The 10,042-nt window shown below is 49.5% G+C and overlaps 1 pseudogene; it reads right to left on the reverse strand.

The window, feature by feature from the left end:
- The window catches only part of LOC111888636 (uncharacterized), a 45,674-nt pseudogene extending 38,782 nt beyond the window's left edge, over positions 1–6,892 (reverse strand).
- Between the last annotated feature and the right edge of the window lie 3,150 nt (positions 6,893–10,042).

The raw sequence follows: 10,042 nt of genomic DNA on the forward strand, positions 1-10,042 counted from the left end.
TCTTCGTCAGCCTATCCACAATCACCCAAATTGCATCAACTCCCCTAGCAGTTCTCGGCAATTTGGTGATGAAATCCATAGTGATCTGTTCCCATTTCCATTCGGGAACCTCCAATGGCTGCAACTTGCCATGCGGTCTCTGGTGCTCGGCCTTAACCCTACGGCAGGTCAAGCACCTCTCAACAAACCATGCGACGTCCCTCTTCATACAGGGCCACCAATACTCTCTCCTCAAATCCAAATACATCTTCGTAGCCCCCGGATGGATCGAAAATTTCGAACGATGTGCCTCCTCCATCAAGGAAGTGCGCGAACCACCCACAAACGGTACCCAAATCCGACCCTGAAAAGTCATAAGCCCTCGCCCATCCGTAACGAATTCTGAAACCAACCCAACGACCCGTTCCCTCTTCTGCATCTCCGGCTGCACAGCCTCGGCCTGTGCCCCACGGATGGCATCCAATACCGGAGCTATCAGGGTCAATCTCAAACATACATCTCGTAATGGAGTGCTCTCCGCCCTGCGGCTCAACGCATCGGCCACCACGTTGGCCTTGCCCGGGTGGTACAGGATCTCACAATCATAATCCTTAACCACATCTAACCACCTCCTCTGACGCATGTTTAGATTGGGCTGATCCATCAAGTACTTCAGGCTCTTATGGTCCGTGTATATCGTACATCGAACCCCATATAAGTAGTGGCGCCAAATCTTGAGGGCGAACACTACTGCCCCCAACTCTAGATCATGCGTGGGATACTTCGTCTCATGAGGCTTCAGCTGCCTCGATGCATATGCTATCACATGACCCCTCTGCATCAATACCGCACCCAACCCCAAAATCGATGCATCACAATATACTACAAAATCCTCCATCCCTTCCGGAAGGGCTAATACCGGGGCTTCGCACAACCTCTGGCGAAGTGTCTCAAAGGAGGTCTGCTGCTCGGGACCCCATGAGAATGCAACACCCTTCCGGGTCAACCTGGTGAGCGGCACTGCGATCTTGGAGAAATCCTTGATAAATCTCCGATAATACCCTGCTAATCCAAGGAAGCTCCTGATCTCAGAGGGTGACTTTGGCACCTCCCAACCCATCACCGCCTCGACCTTGGCCGGATCGACCAGAATCCCTTCCTGATTAACGAGATGTCCTAGGAACTGGACCTCTCGTAACCAGAAATCACACTTGGAGAACTTTGCATAAAGCTTCTCCGATCTCAGTACCCCAAGGACCTCCCTCAAATGTTCCTCATGCTGCTCCCTAGATCTCGAATACACCAGAATATCATCGATAAATACAATCACCGACCGATCCAACATCGGCCTACATACCCTGTTCATGAGATCCATGAACACCGCCGGGGCATTAGTGAGCCCAAAAGGCATCACCACAAACTCATAATGCCTATAACGCGTCCTGAAAGCTGTCTTCTGGACGTCCTCATCTCGCACTCTCACCTGATGATATCCCGACCTCAAATCGATCTTGGAAAACCAAGATGCTCCCTGCAACTGATCAAATAAATCGTCGATCCTCGGCAACGGGTAACGGTTCTTGATCGTCAGCTTGTTCAACTCCCGGTAATCAATACACATCTGGTGTGAACCATCCTTCTTCTTGACAAACAGAATAGGTGCTCCCCACGGCGAGCTGCTCGGCCGAATAAATCCCTTCCCCAGCAACTCCTCAAGCTGCGAGGATAACTCTTGCATCTCTGGAGGTGCAAGACGATAAGGCACCTTAGCTATAGGCGCAGCCCCCGGAACCAAATCAATACCAAACTCTACTTGCCTCACAGGAGGTACTCCCGGCAGCTCCTCGGGAAAGACATCTGGAAACTCGCATACCACCGGTACCTCCCCAACTGAACTCGGTCTCTCGGAAGTCGCTCGCGTATCCATCACATACGCCACAAAACCCTTACAGCCCTGCTGTAGGCACTGCCTCGCCCTGGCGGCCGAACAAAAGGCTGATCCCGAACGTGTACCCTCACCGTACACCGAAAGAACTCCCCCACTAGGATCTCGTATAGTCACCAGCTGACGCTCACAGTCGATAATCGCGCCGAATCGACTCAACCAGTCCATGCCCACAATGACACAAACATCACCCATCGCAATAGGAATCAGATCAATCGGAAACTCAATCCCGAAGATCTCTAACACACATCCCCGGAAAACCTCTGTGGCACAAATCACTCTATCATCAGCTATGGAGACTCTCAGAGGCCGACTCAGTGCCTCACGACTAGCACTGATATGCCGGCTAAAAGCCAAAGATACAAAAGACCGACTCGCACCCGAGTCAAATAACACTAAAGCAGGTACGGAATTCACAAGAAAAGTACCTACACATAACATAATATAAGCATAACATCATATGACAAAATAAATACACGAAAGGAAACATACCAGCCACAACATCGGGCGCAGCGCGGACCTCCTCTGCAGTCAGCTGGAAGGCTCTCCCTCGAGCTCTCGGCGTCTCGGCCTTCACAGGCCGACTCTCTGTAACTCTGGTGGCGGCAGGAGCAGACCCCTGAGATGCTCCGCGCAACTGCGGACACTCGGCCTTCCGGTGTCCGGTCTGGTTGCAGTGAAAGCACACTGCAAACCCCTTGGGGCAGTCCTTGGCCATGTGCCCCTCCTTACCACATTTGTAGCAAGATCCTGCTCGGCAGACTCCGTCATGACCCTTGCCGCACTTTCCGCAAGTGCGGCCCTTCTGGCTCCCTGGTCTGGGATCAGCAGGCTTGGCCCGCTTGGCGGCCGGCTGCGACAACGCCGGTCGCCGATCCCTCCCCTGAGACTCTGCCTCCTCCCTGGCCTGGGTCTCAAGCTCAATCTCCCTCTTCCGGGCATTTGCCTGAAGCTCGGCAAATGTCCGGTACGAGGAGTTCGCAGCGAACTCCCGAATATCCCTCCTCAAGATGCTCAAGTAGCGGCTCATACGTGCCTGCTCAGTGGACACGTGCTCAGGGCAGAACATCGCCCTCTCGTGGAACATCCTCGTGATCGCTGTGACAGACTCAGTACCCTGCTTGAGGGTCAGAAACTCCTGTGCTAAACGCTCCCTCTCCACCTGGGGAACGTACTCATCCCGAAACATAGTGGTGAACCTCTCCCAGGTCACCGCAGAAAGCTCAGCAGGCGAATAATGCGCTGTCACAAACTTCCACCAGTCCTTCGCTCCCAAGCGAAGCTGGTTCAGCGCGAACCGTACCTTCAAATGCTCAGGAGACGAGCAAGTGAAGAAACACCCCTCAATATCAGATATCCACCTCATAGCTGCCACCGGATCCTGAGTACCATCAAACTCTGGTGGTTTTGTGTTGCTGAACTCACGGAACAGCAACGCATCCCCACCCTGTGGCCTCGCAGCAGCAATCGCTGCGGTAGCCGCTGCAGCAGCAGCCTCAGAAAGAGCGGCATAACGCTCATCAAACGTCTCAATCAAGGTGGTCTTTATAGACCCAAACATCTCCGGTATCTCTGCCCTGATGGCCGCAGCCACCTCCTCCTGAATGATCCGGCGGATCTCCTCCTCACTGGTACCACTGCTCTCGGGCATCAAACGTGTCCTCACCATGATCTACCTCTGAAATACAACATACGATAAATTAGAATCCACACGAGTATGCTCACACTCGACAACTCTTTTCTCCTTGATTCTTGGCATTCCAAAGATTCTGACTTAGGCTGCACACTGCTCCGGTGCTTCCAGTAGTACGGGCCCAATACTACTGTCCGCACCGCACCAGAATACACTCCAAGTCCTTCTCTTTGGATCCCAGGTCTCAAGTACTTTATCATGCATAGACTACTCTCTAATAGATCTCTCATAAGTCCCTTGCTGCTACCTACTCACTCTCAAGCATCTCATAGCAGCTCACCTCTCCCTAGGCTAAGGTATCACACATCAGGCCACTCTAGTCCTAATAGCAATACCTAGCCTACTCTAGCATGCGGATACATCATATCAATATCAATATCACATAATATAAAAAGGTATTTTGGGAAATCACCGTTCGGGCGCTGACTGATCGTACACACATCTCTTGCTCTGCGTTTTTCGAAAATCTTTTACTCTTTTTGAAAATACATCTCAAATCCTCAGTTTGAGTTCAAATACGCCCGAAGGTGTACTCGAATCCCTCAAACCAAGGCTCTGATACCAACTTGTAACACCGAAAATTTTAAAATTTATTTTTCACAATTTATAAAAACATTTCTCTCTTAATTTCATAAAACATCAAATTTCAAATTCCAATATGTATCATACAAATCCCAAGGTCACATAATTATATCAAATTCCTCTACGTGTGTACAGATCAAGTCGGCGCCTTCCCTCGGTCATCGCTCGTACCTGAAACAACAACACTAACACTGTAAGCACAAAGCTTAGTGAGTTCCCCAAAATACCACACATAAAACACATATTAGCCACTCGAGGCCATAACTCTATGGGTCCGTGCACCCAACTCTGTGAACCCTCAGGTTCTAACTCCGTGAACCTTCCGGTTCCAACTCTATAAACATGCACAGCATAAATCACATAGAAATAATGCAGTACAACACATAACATACACGTAACATACATGCACTAACACATAACTCTGATTACCGACTCAAGATAAGGTATAGTGAGAAGACTCACCTCGCGTGTCTCGGTATCTCGCGATCCCTGGAAATCCCTCGTGCTCGATCCTCCGAGCTCTAATCCTCCTATAACATCACAAGACTCTAATTAACACTTTTATCTCTAAGGTTGACTATCCCTAAGAAGTCAACACAGGTCAACGGTCAACGGTCAACGGTCAACTTTGACCGGACTCGGCGAGTGCCCGCGGCAACTCGGCGAGTCTAGACGTTCTCACCAACTCTCTAGAATTCCCTTTCTACACGTCGAGTACTCCCCCTGACTCGACGAGTTCCACCTGGAAGAATCGCGGGACCACCCCGACCCAACTCGCCGAGTCTCAAGAACGACTCGGCGAGTCCCAGCTCGACTCAGACCACATGACAATCCTCTCTAACTCGCCCTGACTCATTGGGTCAACTCCTGACTCGTCCGGACCACTCACTGGCCGGTCCGAGGCAATCTTCAAGCTACTCGCCGAGTCTGCTCATCGGACTCGGCGAGTCCATTCCATGCAATCACCCAAACTCGCTTCTAAGGTCAGATCCATTCCAACAATTCATAGATCTGGCCCTCCTAGACTGATTCATCACGTAAAGTCCTAGTCTTGATGCATTAACAACCTCTATATGACCAATTATGAAGAATCTTCAACAAATCTCACTACACAAGGTCATGGCCTCCATTGTTCTCTATAAAGCTTGAAGAATGAGGCTCTCTGGACCTCTATGGATCCAGATCCGAAGTCTCATCACTAGCATGGGACTATTTGGTCATCAAATCAACTCAACAAGGCCACAAGAAACCCTAAAATCGATTATACTTCACAAAACAGGAGATGAGTCGAAATCATACCTTTAGATTGAAGGGTCAAGCTTCAAATCCACCAAATAGCCGTCTCCTTTGCCTCCTCTTGGCTAGAGCCTCCTTCTTCTTTGCTAAACAACTCACAAATGTCAAGAAGTGCCTCCTTTCACTCTCAAATCGCTAAAGCACTTTTGGGGTTTCTCTCTATGGACTGATGGATGCAAATGACGGCCATAAGGCCATTTAAATAGGTCCCAAACCCGAGAAATTAGGGTTTCATTAAACAGCGTGGACTCGCCGAGTCCATATCCTGGACTCGCCGAGTCCGAACGAATCCCGCGTCCAGAATCGCGACCCTACTCGGCGAGTCTGAGCTCCAACTCGCCGAGTCCCTTCTCAAAACTCAAAATATTAAAACAATAAAATACCTGGAGATCCGGGCTGTTACAACTACCTCTCTGAATCCCCCAAGTTTAGGGACCCAAGTGCAGTTCATGAAATAATATGCTCCGCCCCCAGTTGGTTGACGTCTCATTGAGTGTATCGCACCCAGAATACTTAGAGTATATTTGTTCATGCTAAATGACATGAACCTGATACTTAGTGTATTTAAAATTCCATGCTAAGAGACATGAGTTCAATACTTAGTGTATATATAATTCCATGCTAAGAGACATTAGTCCAATACTTAGTGTATTTAAAAATACCATGCTAAGCGTCATGAGTTCAACACTTAGTGTATTCAAAAAACCCGCGGTTAATGAAATGATAATGCAATTGCTGATTTTTGTATACTTAGCGTATTAGTGTAATGATTGAATAATTACATGCGAAATCCAATCATGGATGTTAAGTGCCTCCAATATGGACACTTAGTGTGTCAATGGTAGCAAGGGCAAAGCAAAGTGCCCGGTAGATCAAGGCGCTGTATATCCTGAATAGTGCACAGTAAACGAGCAAGCCAAACACAAAACAAAACAGGTAGACAATAGATAATGCCTAAAACAGGCCAAATATACATCCAGGAAAGCGAAATACTATTTAGAAGTTCAAACATTACAAGGCAAAACATCACATACTAAACTAACAGAAAGAGAGAAACCTTACGACTCCAGACCATCCCCACGAACATCCTTCTCACTTGCCACAGCCTCCTCCCCAACACTCTTTCCAGCATTTTCCCCAACCACCCCACCATCGCCTTCTCCATCATCCACAACAACTTCACTAACGTTGCCATCACCCGCACTCGCCCCAAAATCACGCTCACCACCACCAGACCCATGATCCTTAACATCACCTTCTATATCAGCACCCGTCACCAGCACCATCTCATGAACTACAATACTCTCAGGCGTACCCTCTGAACCACCAAAGGAGCATAACTCCCGCAAACCTTCAATACCCACCTCCCCCAAACCTAACAGATTTGCATGATCCATACTAGCGAATGACAAAAGAGCATCATTTATACTAACCACGAGACCAACAGGAGACGCACCAACAACCGCCTCCCCACTCCCACCGCCACCTGAAGTCTTCTAAACAGACTCAACCCCAGCCATGTACGTAGCATGGCGGATAAGACTGATGGCGTTGGTAAAGTCAGGGTGCTCTATCAGTTTATCAACAATACGAACAACACCGACGTGCAACAACCAATCCAAGTCTCGCCGAGCAGCGTCCACATCTGACTGCAGTGACGATACAAGCTTGTCGCGATCGACAACATCACGCTCAAGACTTTCAACCTGGATCATTAAACCTTCATTCATTTGTGTGAGAGAGTCGACCTTAGTTTCCAATGCAGCCCTAGCCTCGTCAAGAATGTTCTTCTCGGATGCCAGCAACTCACATTTCTTCTCAGAAGAACGAAGATCATCACCAAGCTCACTCAGACGATGCTCCAAACTAGCCACACGCGATCCACAGGTGGCATGTGTGGCCTCCACCTTGCCAAGGGTATGGATACGCCGGGAACCTGCAACAAGATAAAACATGGCATGTGCAGCAGCGTAAGCCATATTGTGAGCAAGGGCAGGATTACCCATCGCCTCCATATCCCCAACTGCAGCTGGAGGGAAGGCGTGGCGCGAGAATTCCAAAGCATTGGCATGCACAGAAAGACGAGAATCGTTGCGAAGATCCCAAGATGGCACAAAAACCGTAGACCCAGAAGCACCATCACCAGGGCCACCATCTTTGGAAACTGTAACCGGCCCATGGGGGCCAAAGCCCTTCGCCGGAGAAAGCTTGGAGGGAACAAACGGAATAGTCGGAGAAGGAATGGAAGAAAAATCTGAAATAACGGGCTGTTCAGTCGCCCTATTGATTCCCTCAGACTGTTACGCATCATCATCGGGAATCACAACCTCGCCAGTGGATGTGGAACTCACTGGTGTGGAACTCATCGAACTCAGCAGGCGAGAAAAGTTGCGCCTAGTATGCACTCTCTTGGTGGCAGGGGGAGCACCAGTAACCGGATCGCCCATGGCTTGCATAGCTTTCCGTTTCACCTGCATCCGCCGAACATCAGCAATGATACCTCCTTTGCTATCTTCACTGTCTTCCAAGGAGGAAGAGGGAACGCCGCCCAGGGGCATGACAGAGGAGATGGGGCGAGCGTGCAGCGGATCCTCCTCAGACGCTGATGAGCTTACTGGAGGAACAGGAGGAGCAGTGGTCAGAGCAAGCCGGTCTGCCCGGCGAGGAGGGGGCAGGCCACAGACCAGGTCTACCTCACGAAACTCCAGTTTGCTCCGATAGCGCTTACGCAACACCTCATCCATAGACAAAGAAGACTCAGTGCCTGGGGGAAAGCATAATGGAAATATTAAAAACATGGAAGCAACAAGGAGAAACAAGAAAAGAAAAGGGGGAATATACTACATTGACCATCAACGACAGAGAAGAACACCGCCATCTTGCCACGCCGCCTCCAAGAAGGACTCATCCCCACCCCAGAAAGAAGCGCCTCAGAGTAATCCTCGGCGGATACATGCACACTCTTCAGATAATCGGCAACACCTTGGTTGTGGGGGAAAATCTTAGGAATGGTATCAGCGAATGCATTGGCACGGTAGCGGCCACTTCCAACCAGCTCCTGATTCACCCATAACCACTTATCCTGCCAGTTCTTGGGGGTACGCCCATCGGGAACTAAGGCGTGTCCCCCTCGCCGGACGGAGAAGGTACATTTGTCTCCGGTGATGCAGAATCGAAAGAAGAACTTGAATACAAAGTAGTCAGGAAGGTACCCGTTTGCCCTACATATCTTCTCGAAGGCAACCACTTTGTTAACAGCATTGGGGGTCAACATGTGAAGACTACATCCATCCTTTTGAAGGACTTCCTCCTGAAAGTCGGTCAGGGGAAATCGTATACCGGTGTCCAGGGTTTTCAGGAAAACCCCAATTTTGCCAGGGGGAGGGGAAGAGATGCTAGAGCCAGGAGAGGGAAATTCCACACCTTCTAAGGAAGATAAGCCATACGTGGTCTCCAATTGTCGATACTCGACAACAGAAGGGACAATTCCGAGAAGGTTAGCCATGAAAGGGAAAGAAGGATGAGCACGAAGAGAAAGGGAGGAACAGATGAAGCGAAAGAAACTGTGCAAATACCCTCTTAAAGAAGGGGAAAAGGCGGGACATTTAAATGTCTGACATAATGACGTAATTGCCAGCAGTGACGCGCAGTCACATCGCCATTAAAAACGAAGTGGCGGATAGAGGAAAACGAACACGCGTCAATCAATTATGTCCAAAACGTCGTAACTAGCGCTGCAACACTACGGCTACTGGACTGGGGGACTTGATGGTGTGCCTAGGGAAGCATAGTAGAGCCGCGTCCAAGCCCTAGAGCCGGGCACACCAGCCAGGCCAGCCCAGCAGGCTCAGCGCCCGCTGGCGCCCCCGGGAGCGAAACGCCTAGGCGGAAGGCTCGCGCCCGCCAAGTGACGCTCCTTGCTCCAAGACAAAAGGTACGGTCAGGAGACAAACAATAGGATCAGAGCATTACCGTCGGAGCCAATGAGAGCGCTCTAGCGGTTGAGGGCGCACGACCCTCCAATCAACGCCTCTGATCCTGTCTCCCCAAAAGCGATCATATCTGGTACAGACCAGGCAGGAGCGCTAGGAATAAAAGGATGCATTCTCAGACCAGCGAGGTAAGTTCTCTAGCCCTTCTAGAGAATGCATACACAAACCCTAAATCATCCCATTACTTGACCGTCAGAGCGTTCTTCCAGGAGCCCCTCCCGGAAAGCGGCTGACGACCCTTATTCTCTGTGATCTTGCAGTGATAACCAGGAAACCAAGAAGAGTTCATCCGTGAAGCAGAAGCAAGGTCTTATCAGGGTCAAGGTTCCATCAGGGATTTTCTTGGATAACAACTGTTTTCAGAAAACTAAAGGAAACTTGTTTGTTTTCAGAAAACTAAAGGAAACTTGTTAATTTTCAAAAAACAAACCACTTATGAACTTACCAGCTTTATGCTGATTTTCAAACTGCTTGTATTCTCATGTCCACATTAGACAGGTACCTCGCGATCTTATGGAGAAGACGGAGCGTCTAGAAGTCACGTCTTAACTTTTG

Source organism: Lactuca sativa, chromosome 3 (genome assembly GCF_002870075.4).
Source record: "Lactuca sativa cultivar Salinas chromosome 3, Lsat_Salinas_v11, whole genome shotgun sequence".
Taxonomy (NCBI): domain Eukaryota; kingdom Viridiplantae; phylum Streptophyta; class Magnoliopsida; order Asterales; family Asteraceae; genus Lactuca; species Lactuca sativa.